Source organism: Anomaloglossus baeobatrachus, chromosome 2 (assembly GCF_048569485.1).
Source record: "Anomaloglossus baeobatrachus isolate aAnoBae1 chromosome 2, aAnoBae1.hap1, whole genome shotgun sequence".
In the NCBI taxonomy this organism is placed as follows: domain Eukaryota; kingdom Metazoa; phylum Chordata; class Amphibia; order Anura; family Aromobatidae; genus Anomaloglossus; species Anomaloglossus baeobatrachus.
This window is the reverse complement of record NC_134354.1, coordinates 419,924,554-419,939,967: the sequence shown is the minus strand read 5'-3', so window position 1 is coordinate 419,939,967 and position 15,414 is coordinate 419,924,554. Positions and strand designations below refer to the sequence as shown.

The 15,414-nt window shown below is 46.7% G+C and overlaps 4 non-coding genes across 4 annotated transcripts; all 4 read left to right on the top strand.

The window, feature by feature from the left end:
- The first annotated feature begins 5,444 nt into the window (after positions 1-5,444).
- On the top strand, positions 5,445-5,635 carry LOC142293295 (U2 spliceosomal RNA). The gene has a single exon (XR_012751267.1). It is a non-coding gene; the product is annotated as a U2 spliceosomal RNA (small nuclear RNA).
- Positions 5,636-7,010: 1,375 nt separating this feature from the next.
- On the top strand, positions 7,011-7,194 carry LOC142293303 (U2 spliceosomal RNA). The gene has a single exon (XR_012751274.1). It is a non-coding gene; the product is annotated as a U2 spliceosomal RNA (small nuclear RNA).
- A 1,258-nt stretch (positions 7,195-8,452) lies between these two features.
- LOC142292528 (U2 spliceosomal RNA) lies at positions 8,453-8,650 on the top strand. Its single transcript, XR_012750676.1, has one exon. It is a non-coding gene; the product is annotated as a U2 spliceosomal RNA (small nuclear RNA).
- Positions 8,651-10,534: 1,884 nt separating this feature from the next.
- Positions 10,535-10,728, top strand: LOC142293165 (U2 spliceosomal RNA). Its single transcript, XR_012751155.1, has one exon. It is a non-coding gene; the product is annotated as a U2 spliceosomal RNA (small nuclear RNA).
- Positions 10,729-15,414: the final 4,686 nt, after the last annotated feature.

Below are 15,414 nucleotides of genomic sequence, written 5' to 3'. Positions count from 1 at the left end.
TTTTGTGCTTGGTTTTGGCTGGAAGGTGCTCGAGGTACCCGGCTCCTTGGCCTGGGGGGATCGTCTCACCTCACGGTGGGACTTCACCCCCCTGCTGCTATTGGGGAGCCGGATTAGTCCTTGGGCAACGAGAGGTGATCCCCCGGCGAAAGGCCGTGCCCGTGGAGACGGAAAGCCTTTTGCCAATTGCTAAATGCCTTGCATTCAGCGCTTTACCACTGGCTCCGGCCAGATACCGAACTCTGTTAAGTTCGAGGTTCCCGAGGGCCACGTAGGTTATGGGCATCCACTTGAGTTCGTTAACCAAGTAATGCGTAACCTGTTGGGCGTGAGAAATGAGGATATATATTGCCTGCAGGAGAGGGGGCAAACCATCTATATCCTCACATTGACGACCAAGGCCGCCTGTGGAAGACTCCAGGAGCGAGTTAAGGCAGAGACGTGCAGTAGACTGTTGGAGGGAGTGACTGTGACGTACCTATATGGAGATGGCGAAGTCCCACTCGTAGTATACATGTACAACCCCCATGTATCTGAGGAAGACATCATGCTCTTCCTGAGCAGGTACTGCTCCTCGGTGCGTTCATCAGGGAGAGTCATGGGCTACAGTGGGTTCTGGAACGGAAAGCGAAAGTTCCTGGTACGGTTCAGACCCGACTCGGGGAGTATTGATGGTCTAATGCATCCTCCATCCACAGTTGTGCTGGGTAGGAACCATGGGTCTTTGTTTTACAATGGACAGCCAGTCTATTGTAGGAAATGTGGCGGCCTTGGTCATGTGCAAAGCAATTGCACAAATGAACGGAGAAGTCTGTGTCACAACTGCGGCAGGTGGGGGCACGCCTCCAATGAGTGCCAGAGTGAAAAAACTTGCAGTGGATGTGGCTCAGGTACCCATCTTTTCACTAATTGCCCGTTGCGGACAAGGCGACAAGGAGGTCCTCAGGCACCTGCGGCTGGTTCCGCAGGAGTGCCAGTCAAAGGCGGCTTGGCCAAAATGGGGACTTCCGGGATGAGTTTTGCAGATGTGACTGCAGGGCGTAAAAAGACTGGTACAGCAGTTCTTCCTTCAGGAAACCAGTCAAATGTTCCAGCTACTTCCAGCACAGTTGGATCATTACCCTCTCTTGCAGAAGTCCAGGTTACGCCTGGTGGAGAGATGGGATCCCCTCAGAGCGGTTCTGGGGGAGGGCAGAAGCAACAGGAATGTTCTGCGGTTCCTGAGACCCCTGACTTGTCAGCGGTGTCTCAGGTGGATTCCGGTGGAAGTGGCGTTCACCACCCAGATGTCCGCCCGGATGTCCGCCCGGATGTCCGCCCGGAGGTACGCCCGGAGGTCCACCCGGAGGTCCGTCCAGATGTCCGTCCAGATGTCCGTCCAGATGTCCATCCAGATGTCCATCCAGATGTCCACCCAAAGGCTCACCATGATGACCACATTGATGTTCCCTGTGATGCCCGCCCCGATGCTTCCACAGCTGTTTCCGGTGAGGTCTACTCAGATGTCCAGGATGATGCTGGCCTTGTTGTTCGCCCAGATGTTAGTTTAACCATGGAGAAGGTTGGTCCAAAGGTCCCAAGCGTCCAACTGGAGGCGGACCAGATGGACCTAAGTGCCAGTTCTAAAAGAGCTGGTGAGGACTTGGAAACAGAGGGTAAGAAGCGTAAAACCCTCATTGAACAATCTGTTCCCAGTCCATCAGGCACAAATATGGACCCGAACTATCAGGTCTCGGACTCTGATGAGACGTGTAGTCTAAAAACGGTCTCATCTCTTTGTGTGGAATCTGATGGGTCAGAATTTGAGATTTCGGACTAAACAACGAACAAATAAATGGCTGCAATTCGTGTTGCCTCACTCAACGTGAGAAGCCTGAAAAGCCCAATTAGAAGGGCGGCTTTGTTGGCCTGGTTATTGACATTGAACTTTGAAGTTTTTTTTCTCCAGGAATGTGGTATAAGCCACGATTTAACCTACGATGACCTTAAAAAGGACTGGTCTATGGGTCCATCAGTGTGGTCTGGGACTAACACAAACAAAGCCGCCGGCGTGGGTATTTTATTCAAAAACAAAAATGTTAATGTTTTATCTGTTACTGAGATTTTACCTGGTCGTGCATTATTAGTTCATGTTGTTTTTAATGGGTTTTTATGTCGTTTTTTAAATGTTTACGCCCCCCCAGATAAGAATGAGCGAGCCTCCCTTCTTAATGACATTTCTCTGTTTTTAACAGGTCCCTCTCCTTTGGTGGTGGGAGGGGATTTTAACTGTTTAATGTTGGGAGAGGGGAGAGGGGGGGGCGACCTGGCTAGACGGCCTGACAAAACCTCTAGTCAGGTCAAACATATGTTAACTGATTTTAACTTGCAAGATGTATGGAGAAAAACTCACTCAGCTGATCCGGGTTATACGTGGAAGGGTGGCTCTGTGAATTCCCGTATAGATTTCCTATTTTCCTCCACAGACACCTTTGTACCAAAAGCTGCTGGATTGATTGAAAATATTTTTTCAGATCACGCCCTCTTACATGCGGTGTTGGAACACGAGGGAGAGCCAAAAATAGGTAAGAGTGCATGGAAGTTGAATGTGACTTTATTAGAGGACGAGAAAACTAAGGCTGACTTTATTGCAAAATATAAGATCTGGAGAAGTAAAAAGCACCCAAATCAAACTATGTTAAACTGGTGGGAGGGCGTAAAATGGCGCATTAAGGATTTTTTTATTAAAGTGGGGAAACGGAAAGCCAGAGAAAAAAGAAGTAGGTTTAAAGATTTTAATGTTCGGTTGGAAACCCTCCATAAACTAAAGGCATGGGGGGTACCTGGTGTAGATGAGGACATTTCCAAGCTTAAAATAGAAATACAGAGGTTTTTGGAACAAAAGGGAAAAGAGATAGTGTTTAATTCCCATGTCAAATATCTAGAGGAAGGAGAGACATGTTCCAGATATTTTTTTAAAAAAGTGGGGGAGAGGAAACATTTTATCCAAGAATTAGAAGGACAGTCTTCTGTTCAAGGCATGCTGGATGAAGCTTTTAATTTTTATAGTACTCTTTTTAGTCTTAAAACTACTGATGAATCTGCTTTTAAAGATAATCTTAATGTTTTATCCCAGTTTTTAAGCAAAGAGGATCAACAATTAATTTCAGTGGACATAAATCATGGGGAGATTGAGGAGGCTGTGAAAGACTTTAAAAAAGGTAAAGCCCCGGGGTCGGACGGTCTCCCCATGGAGTTTTATCTTTGTTTTTGGGATTTTATTAAGAATGATCTTTTAGCAGTTTTTAGTGAAGTTTTTAAGACTGATGTTTTACCCTCATCATGGAGAAAATGTGTGATTACCTTAATTTTTAAGAAAGGTGATAGGTCCAGGTTGGAAAACTGGAGGCCTATCTCCCTTTTAAATACAGAATACAAAATTTTAGCTAAAGTGATTGCAAGTAGAATGAAAAAAGTCATTAAACATGTCATCCACCCAGATCAGGTCTGCGGCATCCCTGGAAGAACCATTTGGGAGCATCTGAATCTTATCCGGGACCTGATCTGGTATCAGAGTGACTGTAAGCAACCTATGGCTATTTTATCACTTGATTTTATGAAGGCATTCGACAGGGTATCACATTTTTATCTTTTTAATGTTCTGAGAAGAATGGGTTTCCCTACAGTTTTTATTGACAAAATCAAGCTTCTATATAAGGATTCATATGCACAGGTACTAGTCAATGGTTTTGTCACTAAGGAAGTTGCCCTCCTGTCTGGGGTAAAACAAGGCTGCCCCATGTCCCCACTGTTGTTTGTATGCGCAATTGAACCACTTCTGTGCCGCCTTCGGCAGGATAGGGTGGTCAGGGGGGTCCCTATTCCAGGGGGTGGTGGAAACCAGGTAAAATCATTGGCCTATATGGATGATGTCTCTGTGTACTGTGCAAGCTCTGCAGCTGTGAACAGGGCCCTCCTGAACACTGAGATATTCAGCGCAGGGTCTGGCTTTCGTCTGAATGTTGACAAGTGTGACTGCTTGATTATTGGCCCCTGGGAGCCCGAGCCGCCTAAAATCCCAGTCCAAACTGATGGTATTAAGATTTTGGGTGTACAATTTGATGCAAGAAATGATGGATGTACAAATTGGGATTTAGTATTAGATAAAATCAATAAAAAGATTTCTTTTTGGCAGCTAAGGAAAATGTCCATGGAGGGGAAGATACTTGTGATAAAAATGGTTTTATTCCCTATTATCCTGTTTGCGGCAATGGTGTTCCCCCCCAACTCCCTCTACCTGAAGAGGCTTCTCAAACCCATTTTTTATTTCTTGTGGGGCTCTAAAATGGAGAAGCTGAGGAGGGTGATTGTCAGCAAGAGTAAGGGTAACGGAGGTAAGGGGCTGCCTGATCTTAAACTGTTTTTATTAATCAAGTTCTTTGTATTCTGCTTTAATTGTCTGAAAAATGACGGGGCTTTTGCATGTTTTTTAAGGTACAGCACGGGGTATGTTTTTAAAAAACTACATGTTGATATTTTACCTAATCGTCCTGTCCTTTTATCCCCTCCGAAACAATATAAGATCTTAGAGACTATTATATCTGAATATGATCTGATAAATGTGGACAAGGGAGTTTTGTCCAATCAGCGTAAGTTGACAGTTGCCTGTAAGGGTCATGAGATTATGGAGGATGTGGCTAATTTTTCCCCGTCTAGGTGCCGATTAATTTGGAACAACGTCTCATGCCCTGCTCTTAGTAATATGCAAAAGGATCTGGCCTGGCAAATAGTCCACCAATGTCTCCCCACCAGGGCCTTCCAACATCGTAGGGGACTTGTGGCCAGTGCCAGATGTCCAAGAGACAGGTGTGCACAGGAGGAGACGGTGTTCCACCTGTTCTGGTATTGTGCTTACGCACAAGAGGTATGGCAGGCAGTGGGCACGCTCCTGAAATGGGTGTGCGGGTTGCGTACCCTAAATTGTGATGTGGTGTTATACGGTATAATTGATTGTCCTACCATGTACCAGGCAAAAATCGCATGGCTCATAATTAACAGTTTTAAAGAGGCCCTATGGAAAACCAGAAATATTTTACTGTTCAAGCATGATTGCATCCCTGTAAAAGACTGTATAGGTCTTGCATTATGTACCATGTACACGTATTATTTGAGAGATTGCAAAAATCAGGGAACAATAGAAGCAAAAAAGGCATGGTTTCTCCAGATATGGAACACTTTTATGTATTTATAATCATATTTAATTTGTGATTTTATATGTCTTTTTACTATATTGCTTTTAATGTATTTTATGTCATGTTTTAAGTAAAATGCTGGTTTTATGTATGTTTATGTGATTTTATGTGATATTTTACTGTACCTGTAAAAACCTGATTTGGGGTTTTATGATGCGTTTCATGTGCACAAGTAACCGTGTTTTGTATTTAATGCGTGACTTTTTGTTTGTGATGACTAATGAGTTTAATAAAGCTTGTTTGAAACGTGATCTGTTCTTATCAGTTTAATATCTGATACGTCCCCTATCTGGGGACCATATATTAAATGGATTTTTAGAACAGGGAGATGGAAAAAGAGCTTGCTCTGTCCACTCCACGCATTGACCTGGTATTGCAGTACCTCCAGGAGCGGTGCACCCCTTCTTAACCCAGTTTCCAAAAGCAGAACTCGATTCACCTGATTCATATTAGCCCGATTAATGAATTGAAAGAAAGCATACAACTTCATATGCACCTCAATTTGGCCCATTCACTTTTCACACTTCAAACTCCTTTTGCTTTTTATCTTTCACACTTTTTACTTGCTTTATTCATCCAAATGGCAAACTCATCACCACTCAACTTCACCAACTCTGCTATGTCCCATGCAGTATCTTGTTCTCAGGCTAATCTAGATCATGTGCAATTGAATGGAATAGATCCCTTTTGGACAAAGTGGATTCTATTGCTGCTGCTGCTGCAGTGACCACAGGTGTGTTGCAACCTGCTGCGCAGCCTAATACCACAATATAAGGAACGTCAAATACTAAGAATGGGCGGCCTATGAAAGAATTAGTACTTTCATTAAGTATACTAAACCGGCTAATTGGGAATAGACAAACTGTAAAAAGCCCTCTGAGAAAGCCCCTCTCTAACCTTTGTTAGTAAGCTTTTCTGTAGCCTGCCTGTTGATGTATTTTCCGTTTGAACAGTGCACAACATGAAGAGATGGAACACTGGCGGCTTGTCACAATGCCCCCCCGATGACATCACAATAGCGCTGCTGCCTAGAAAGCTAGCTGCGCAGCAGAAATTGCTCTTTGGGTGGGAGGTGGGCTAGTGGAAGGAGGGGTCAAGCCGTTTTTTTCCCGGATGGTAGGGGGATGACAGGACAAGGGATGCGGGGGGTGAGAAGGGTTCAGAGGGCAGGGTTTGGGGGCTGGGAAGTGAAGGGAAAAGATTAGGGTTTGGGGATGATGAAAGGGCTTTCTACAGGTAAGGATGGCAAAGGGTGGCAGTGACGGAAAGTCAGGCGACCTGTCCTGTCCGTCTTTTTGTATCATGAATTGGAAAGACTGCAAGGGGCAGGGGAGGTGCTTGTGCCCAAAAGGAGGAGTTATTCAGATTCATTGCAGTGGGCGGCGGCTGCAAAACGCACCATTCTTCGTGTTTTTGCTGTGCAAAGCAGCCTTTTCAAGGGTTGGCTTGGGTGACAAAATGTCTTCTGTAGGCGTGGGTTTGTCTCCCGCTCACTCTCTCTCCCTAACATGTGTCCGGCATAGGCCAGGGTGCCACTCGAGGCCCAAACCAATTCTGGTTATCGCTTCTCGGCCTTTTGGCTAAGATCAAGTGTAGTCCCTTCATTGGGTTTGCCTTGGTCTTGGCTGGGAGCGGCCCGGGCTTGCACGACCGCCGGCCTCGGGGATTGTTGCGCCTTTTGGTGCTTACGTCCCTTTGTGGCTGGTGGTTCCTGGGCTCGGGAGGCGATCAACCAGGCACTGCGCTTTTGTGTGGTGGCCTGCTGGCCTTCGGGGCTACCTTGATTCTGAAAATTGCGGATGAAATCTCATCTGTTCTTATCAGTTTAATATCTGATACGTCCCCTATCTGGGGACCATATATTAAATGGATTTTTAGAACAGGGAGATGGAAAAAGAGCTTGCTCTGTCCACTCCACGCATTGACCTGGTATTGCAGTACCTCCAGGACCAGTGCACCCCTTCTTAACCCAGTTTCCAAAAGCAGAACTCAATTCACCTGATTCATATTAGCCCGATTAGCGAATTGAAATGAATTTTTATCTTTCACACTTTTTACTTGCTTTATTCATCCAAATGGCAAACTCATCACCACTCAACTTCACCAACTCTGCTATGTCCCGTGCAGTATCTTGTTGTCAGTCTAATCTAGATCATGTGCAATTGAATGGAATAGATCCCTTTTGGACAAAGTGGAGTCAGCTGCTGCAGTGACCACAGGTGTGTTGCAACCTACTGCGAAGCCTGATACCGCAATATAAGGAACGTCAAATACTAAGAATGGGCGACCTATGAAAGAATTAGTACTTTCATTAAGTATACTAAACCGGCTAATTGGGAATAGACAAACTGTAAAAAGCCCTCTGAGAAAGCCCCTCTCTAACCTTTGTTAGTAAGCTTTTCTGTAGCCTGCCTGTTGATGTATTTTCCGTTTGAACAGTGCACAGCATGAAGAGACGGAACACTGGCGGCTTGTCACAATGCCCCCCGCTGACCTCACAATAGCGCTGCTGCCTAGAAAGCTAGCTGCGCAGCAGAAGTTTCTCTTTGGGTGGGAGGTGGGCTAGTGGAAGGAGGGGTCAAGCCGTTTTTTTCCCGGGTGGTAGGGGGATGACAGGACAAGGAATGTGGGGGGTGAGAAGGGTTCAGAGGGCAGGGTTTGGGGGCTGGGAAGTGAAGGGAAAAGATTAGGGTTTGGGGATGATTAAAGGGCTTTCTACAGGTAAGGATGGCAAAGGGTGGCAGTGACGGAAAGTCAGGCGACCTGTCCTGTCCGTCTTTTTGTATCATGAATTGGAAAGACTGCAAGGGGCAGGGGAGGTGCTTGTGCCCAAAAGGAGGAGTTATTCAGATTCATTGCAGTGGGCGGCGGCTGCAAAACGCACCATTCTTCGTGTTTTTGCTGTGCAAAGCAGCCTTTTCAAGGGTTGGCTTGGGTGACAAAATGTCTTCTGTAGGCGTGGGTTTGTCTCCCTCTCACTCTCTCTCCCTAACATGTGTCCGGCATAGGCCAGGGTGCCACTCGAGGCCCAAACCAATTCTGGTTATCGCTTCTCGGCCTTTTGGCTAAGATCAAGTGTAGTTTGGGAGGGTACTACCTTGGTTGGTGCTGAAAGGTGCCAGGGTATTGCACAACTGCTGGCCTTGGGGGAGTGTGCATCGTAGGATGTCATAGCCCTCTTGTGACGGACAGTTACCTGGGCAACGAGAGGCGGTCACTTTATTATTTTCAAACTCATCCTTCAAAAAAAAAAAAAAAAAAAAAAATCTGTTCTTATCAGTTTAATATCTGATACGTCCCCTATCTGGGGACCATATATTAAATGGATTTTTAGAACAGGGAGATGGAAAAAGAGCTTGCTCTGTCCACTCCACGCATTGACCTGGTATTGCAGTACCTCCAGGACCAGTGCACCCCTTCTTAACCCAGTTTCCAAAAGCAGAACTCAATTCACCTGATTCATATTAGCCCGATTAGCGAATTGAAATGAATTTTTATCTTTCACACTTTTTACTTGCTTTATTCATCCAAATGGCAAACTCATCACCACTCAACTTCACCAACTCTGCTATGTCCCGTGCAGTATCTTGTTGTCAGTCTAATCTAGATCATGTGCAATTGAATGGAATAGATCCCTTTTGGACAAAGTGGAGTCAGCTGCTGCAGTGACCACAGGTGTGTTGCAACCTACTGCGAAGCCTGATACCGCAATATAAGGAACGTCAAATACTAAGAATGGGCGACCTATGAAAGAATTAGTACTTTCATTAAGTATACTAAACCGGCTAATTGGGAATAGACAAACTGTAAAAAGCCCTCTGAGAAAGCCCCCCTCTAACCTTTGTTAGTACGCTTTTCTGTAGTCTGCCTGTTGATGTATTTTCCGTTTGAACAGTGCACAGCATGAAGAGACGGAACACTGGCGGCTTGTCACAATGCCCCCCGCTGACCTCACAATAGCGCTGCTGCCTAGAAAGCTAGCTGCGCAGCAGAAGTTTCTCTTTGGGTGGGAGGTGGGCTAGTGGAAGGAAGGGTCAAGCCGTTTTTTTCCCGGGTGGTAGGGGGATGACAGGACAAGGAATGTGGGGGGTGAGAAGGGTTCAGAGGGCAGGGTTTGGGGGCTGGGAAGTGAAGGGAAAAGATTAGGGTTTGGGGATGATGAAAGGGCTTTCTACAGGTAAGGATGGCAAAGGGTGGCAGTGACGGAAAGTCAGGCGACCTGTCCTGTCCGTCTTTTTGTATCATGAATTGGAAAGACTGCAAGGGGCAGGGGAGGTGCTTGTGCCCAAAAGGAGGAGTTATTCAGATTCATTGCAGTGGGCGGCGGCTGCAAAACGCACCATTCTTCGTGTTTTTGCTGTGCAAAGCAGCCTTTTCAAGGCTTGGCTTGGGTGACAAAATGTCTTCTGTAGGCGTGGGTTTGTCTCCCTCTCACTCTCTCTCCCTAACATGTGTCCGGCATAGGCCAGGGTGCCACTCGAGGCCCAAACCAATTCTGGTTATCGCTTCTCGGCCTTTTGGCTAAGATCAAGTGTAGTGTTGTTCGAAGAGGTGGTTTAAGCTCCAGGCCACCTTAGTACAATGATACAATGCACACTGGAAGGTTGCGCTTGCTAGTACTCTGGGTGGATAGTATATTCATCTAGAGGAAAACATGGCCCTACCAGGATCGAGGCTATTAGACTGAGTAAGGGTGGGGGGCTATGGTACAACGTGCCCCAGGACTGACGACCCTGGAGTGAGTTTGAGCTTGCTGGCTTGGGACCCCGGCAAGCCTTGGGCTCTGTAGCACACCGTACCTTGCCTTTTCATACTTTTTGAGCATATTACCCTATCTTGGCCTTCTGGCTAGGAAGGGAAATTTTTACAATCCCGGTCGGAGGTCTGGTCAGCTTTGGGCTGAGAAACTAACACCCGGTTGGAGGTCTGGGTCAGCTTCGGCTGAGAAACCAACACCCGGTTGGAGGTCTGGGTCAGCTTCGGCTGAGAAACCAACACCCGGTTGGAGGTCCGGTTAGCCTTGGGCTGAGAAACCAACACCGGTTGACGGTCCGGGCAGTTTCGGCTGCGAAACCAACAACTAGTAGCTCTCTACTCCACTTGGGTAAGATGCCTGGGTGGACGCTGGGAGCAACGACAAGGCTCAACCAGGCTTCGGCTTGGGGGAGCACCGAAGATCCCTGACCCTTGCTGTGGCCTTCTGGCTCGGAGGGACGGGGTTGATTTTTGGGGACCCTCTCCTCACGGTGGGGTCCACACGAATCCTAGCCTTTGCACTGTTTTTGGTGTGACTTCGGTCATGCATTTTTTGTGGTGCTTTGGAAAGCTTCATTAAATCAAAAAATCTGTTCTTATCAGTTTAATATCTGATACGTCCCCTATCTGGGGACCATATATTAAATGGATTTTTAGAACAGGGAGATGGAAAAAGAGCTTGCTCTGTCCACTCCACGCATTGACCTGGTATTGCAGTACCTCCAGGACCAGTGCACCCCTTCTTAACCCAGTTTCCAAAAGCAGAACTCAATTCACCTGATTCATATTAGCCCGATTAGCGAATTGAAATGAATTTTTATCTTTCACACTTTTTACTTGCTTTATTCATCCAAATGGCAAACTCATCACCACTCAACTTCACCAACTCTGCTATGTCCCGTGCAGTATCTTGTTGTCAGTCTAATCTAGATCATGTGCAATTGAATGGAATAGATCCCTTTTGGACAAAGTGGAGTCAGCTGCTGCAGTGACCACAGGTGTGTTGCAACCTACTGCGAAGCCTGATACCGCAATATAAGGAACGTCAAATACTAAGAATGGGCGACCTATGAAAGAATTAGTACTTTCATTAAGTATACTAAACCGGCTAATTGGGAATAGACAAACTGTAAAAAGCCCTCTGAGAAAGCCCCCCTCTAACCTTTGTTAGTACGCTTTTCTGTAGTCTGCCTGTTGATGTATTTTCCGTTTGAACAGTGCACAGCATGAAGAGACGGAACACTGGCGGCTTGTCACAATGCCCCCCGCTGACCTCACAATAGCGCTGCTGCCTAGAAAGCTAGCTGCGCAGCAGAAGTTTCTCTTTGGGTGGGAGGTGGGCTAGTGGAAGGAGGGGTCAAGCCGTTTTTTTCCCGGGTGGTAGGGGGATGACAGAACAAGGAATGTGGGGGGTGAGAAGGGTTCAGAGGGCAGGGTTTGGGGGCTGGGAAGTGAAGGGAAAAGATTAGGGTTTGGGGATGATGAAAGGGCTTTCTACAGGTAAGGATGGCAAAGGGTGGCAGTGACGGAAAGTCAGGCGACCTGTCCTGTCCGTCTTTTTGTATCATGAATTGGAAAGACTGCAAGGGGCAGGGGAGGTGCTTGTGCCCAAAAGGAGGAGTTATTCAGATTCATTGCAGTGGGCGGCGGCTGCAAAACGCACCATTCTTCGTGTTTTTGCTGTGCAAAGCAGCCTTTTCAAGGGTTGGCTTGGGTGACAAAATGTCTTCTGTAGGCGTGGGTTTGTCTCCCTCTCACTCTCTCTCCCTAACATGTGTCCGGCATAGGCCAGGGTGCCACTCGAGGCCCAAACCAATTCTGGTTATCGTTTCTCGGCCTTTTGGCTGAGATCAGGTGCAGAGCTTCATTGTTTTGTGCCTGGTTTTGGCTGGAAGGTGCTCGGGGTACCTGGCTCTTTGGCCTGGGGGGATCGTTTCATCTCACGGTGGGACTTCACCCCCCTGCTGCTATTAGGGAGCCAGATTAGTCCCTGAGCAACGAGGAGTGATCCCCGGTGAAAGGCCGAACCCGTCTTGGACGGTAAGTCTTTATACCCGAGTGCTATGCCTTGCACTTATGTGAGCTTCACTGGCTCCGGCCAGCTGAAGAATTCCTTTAAAATTGTGGTCCCTGCGACCAATGTGGGTTTTGACAACCCTGGGGCCTTCTTCACACAGATCCTACAGGGTCTGTTGGGCGTGACAAGGAGTGAAGTGTACTGCCTGCAGGAGAGGGGGCAGAACACATACATCCTGACGTTGGATTCCCGAGCGGCTTGTCGGTCATTCCATGACCTTGTCAGAATCCACAGCAACCATCCGCTGCTGGATGACATGGTCTGTACATGTTTGTACGGTGGCGATGAGGTGACCCTGGTGGTGTACATGCACAGTCCGTTTGTCCCTGAGGATGACATCATGTTATTCTTGAGGCGATACTGTGTATCGGTACGATCCACAGGGAAAGTTATGGGCAAGAGTGGTCTCTGGTGCGGAAAGAGACGCTTTATGGTCCGTTTCAACCCTGATCCGGATGGGGTGGAGGGTTTCATGCACCCTCCATCCTTGGTGGTGATTGGAAAAGAGCACGGTTACCTGTTCTTCAACGGGCAGGTTAACCGATGTAGGAACTGTGGCGACACAGGACATATGCAGAGGGAGTGTGGCAAAGAAAAGATGGTTCGGTGCCACAATTGTGGCGATTGGGGACACACGTCCAGAGACTGTAAAAAAGAGAAGACCTGCAGTGGCTGTGGTGGAAGTACCCATCTTTTCAGCAACTGTCCGATGCGACCAAAACCAGAGAGAGGCTCCCGTATGACTGCGGCTAGTTCCGCAGGAGTGCCTACTGCTGCCGGTACGGCCAAATCGGGGGCTTCTGTTCGCTCCTACTCGGACGTAACTGCGGGTCGGAAACAGTCTCTTCCATCTGTTGCACTCCCTGTAAACCTGTTGCGTGACCCTGCGATTGTCTATGCGGCCGACTGTGAACCCACTTCTGCAGAAGCCCAGGTTTTGACTGGTGAGGAGTCGGGTGAACCTCAGCTTAGGACTGAGGAAGGGCCCAAGGGCCAGAGAAAAAAGAACAAACAAAAATCTGGAGCACTTGACCCAGCTGATGGGGGCAATGCTCGCAGTGTGGCGGAGGTTTCTTTTCCAGTTGTTCCAGAGACCCCGATGTCTTCCTTGGAGCCGAGGGACCAATTGGATGACCAGCCAGATGACTTCCATGGTGCCCGTCCTGATGACTGCCTCTCGGAGGGTCCTGAGGCCTCCCGTGATGACCATCCTGGTGATGTACATGATGACAACCATGATGCCACGCGTTCTGATGACCATCCTGATGAGGATTGCCCTGCCGTTCTTTCCAGTCAAGTGGTGGCATCCCCTGATGACCTGGTTGGCCAAGTTGGAGTTCTACCCCCGGAGGTACGGGAGGAGGAGTCCCAGATGGATGTCAGTGCCTGCAAGAAACGAGGTCGGGAAAGTGACTCTGAGGATCGCTTATCGAAGCTCTATTTTTGTGAGGTATTATCCCCACCCAGTGACCCTGAGGGTGATGTGTTGTATGAAGCGTCCGATAGTGACACTAGTAGCTTGGACACTGTTTCTTCTGCTACATCGGCTGCCCGTCTCATTGAGATTGAGATGGAAAGTGAGGAGTTAAAAAAGAAACATTAATATGGCGGACATTCGTATTGCTTCTTTAAATGTGAGAAGCCTGAAGAGCCCAGTGAGGAGAGCGGCTCTTTTTGCTTGGCTACTGACATTAAGCTTTGACGTTTTCTTTCTACAAGAATGTGGAATAGAGCATGAACTCTCTTACCCCGAGCTGAAAAAGGACTGGTCTGCAGGTCCATCTGTGTGGTCGGGGTCCTGTGACAATAAGTCAGCTGGGGTGGGAATCCTGTTCAAGGGACATAATGTGGATATACTGTCAATAACTGAAATTGTTCCAGGTCGTGCTCTTTTAACGCACACAGTTTTTAATGGTTTTAAATGTGATTTTATGAATATTTATGCTTCCCCTGAAAAAAATGACCGTTCCTCCCTTTTCAGCAATCTTCCCCTGTTTTTAACAGGTTCTTCTGCTATGGTCTTAGGGGGAGATTTTAACTGTGTTATGATGGGGGAGGGGAGGAGTGGGGGAGGTATTTCTTGCAATATTGACAAAACTTCTAGTCAAATTCAACACATTTTAACTGATTTTAAACTGTTTGATGCTTGGAGGAGGAGCCACCCGACTGACCCTGGTTTCACGTGGAGTGGGGGGGTGGTATCCTCTCGTATAGATTTTATTTTCCCTTCCACAGGAGTTTTTAAGTTGAAAGCAGCCGGCCTGATGGACAACATATTTTCTGACCACAAGCTCTTACACACCACCCTGATGTACCCAGGTGAGGAAAGAACTGGGAAAAGTGTATGGAGATTAAATGTAACGCTTTTGCAGGATGAAAAAATCAGGGCTGATTTTATTGATAAGTATAAAACTTGGAGGAAGTGCAAACACCCTGACCAAACCATGCTGGGGTGGTGGGAGTGTGTTAAAATCAGAGTAAAGGATTTCTTTATAAAAATGGGGAAAAAGAAAGCCCAGGAAAAAAGGAAATGTTTTAAGGATTTTAATATTCGTCTGCAAACTCTCCATAGGTTAAAAGGATGGGGTGTACCTGAGGTAGAGAACGATATAGCCAAACTTAAGATGGAGATTCAGAAATACCTTGAACAGAAAGGAAAGGAGATTATTTTTAGTGCCCGGGTAAAACATTTGGAGGAGGGGGAGACTTGTTCAAGGTATTTTTTTAAAAAAGTGGGGGAGCGTAAACACATAATTGAGGAATTAGAGGGCCAATCCTCCACAAGTGCTATTTTAAATGAGGCTTTTAACTTTTATTCTGATCTTTTTAACCTTAAAAATATTGATGATTTTACTCTTGCTGATAATCTTAATTTTTTATCCCAGGTTTTAAGTAAAAATGACCAGGATTTTTTATGTGATGAAATTAACCAGGAGGAGATCGAGGAGGTCCTGAAGGGCTTTCAGAAAGGTAAAGCCCCGGGGTCGGATGGTCTCCCCATTGAGTTTTATTTAACTTTCTGGGATTTTATCAAAGCCGATATTTTACAAGTTTTTAGTGAAGTTTTTAAGGTTAATTTATTGCCTCATTCTTGGAGACATAGCATTATCACTTTAATTTATAAAAAGGGTGATAAAACTAAACTGGAGAACTGGAGACCAATATCCCTGTTAAATACCGATTATAAAATCATAGCCAGGGTGATTGCCATACGGATGAAAACAGTCATTAAAAGTATAGTTCACCCAAATCAGGTATGCGGCATCCCAGGGAGGTCCATATGGGAACATCTAAACTTAATACGGGATATCATATGGTACCAGAAGGAACGCAAACAGCCGCTGGCAATCT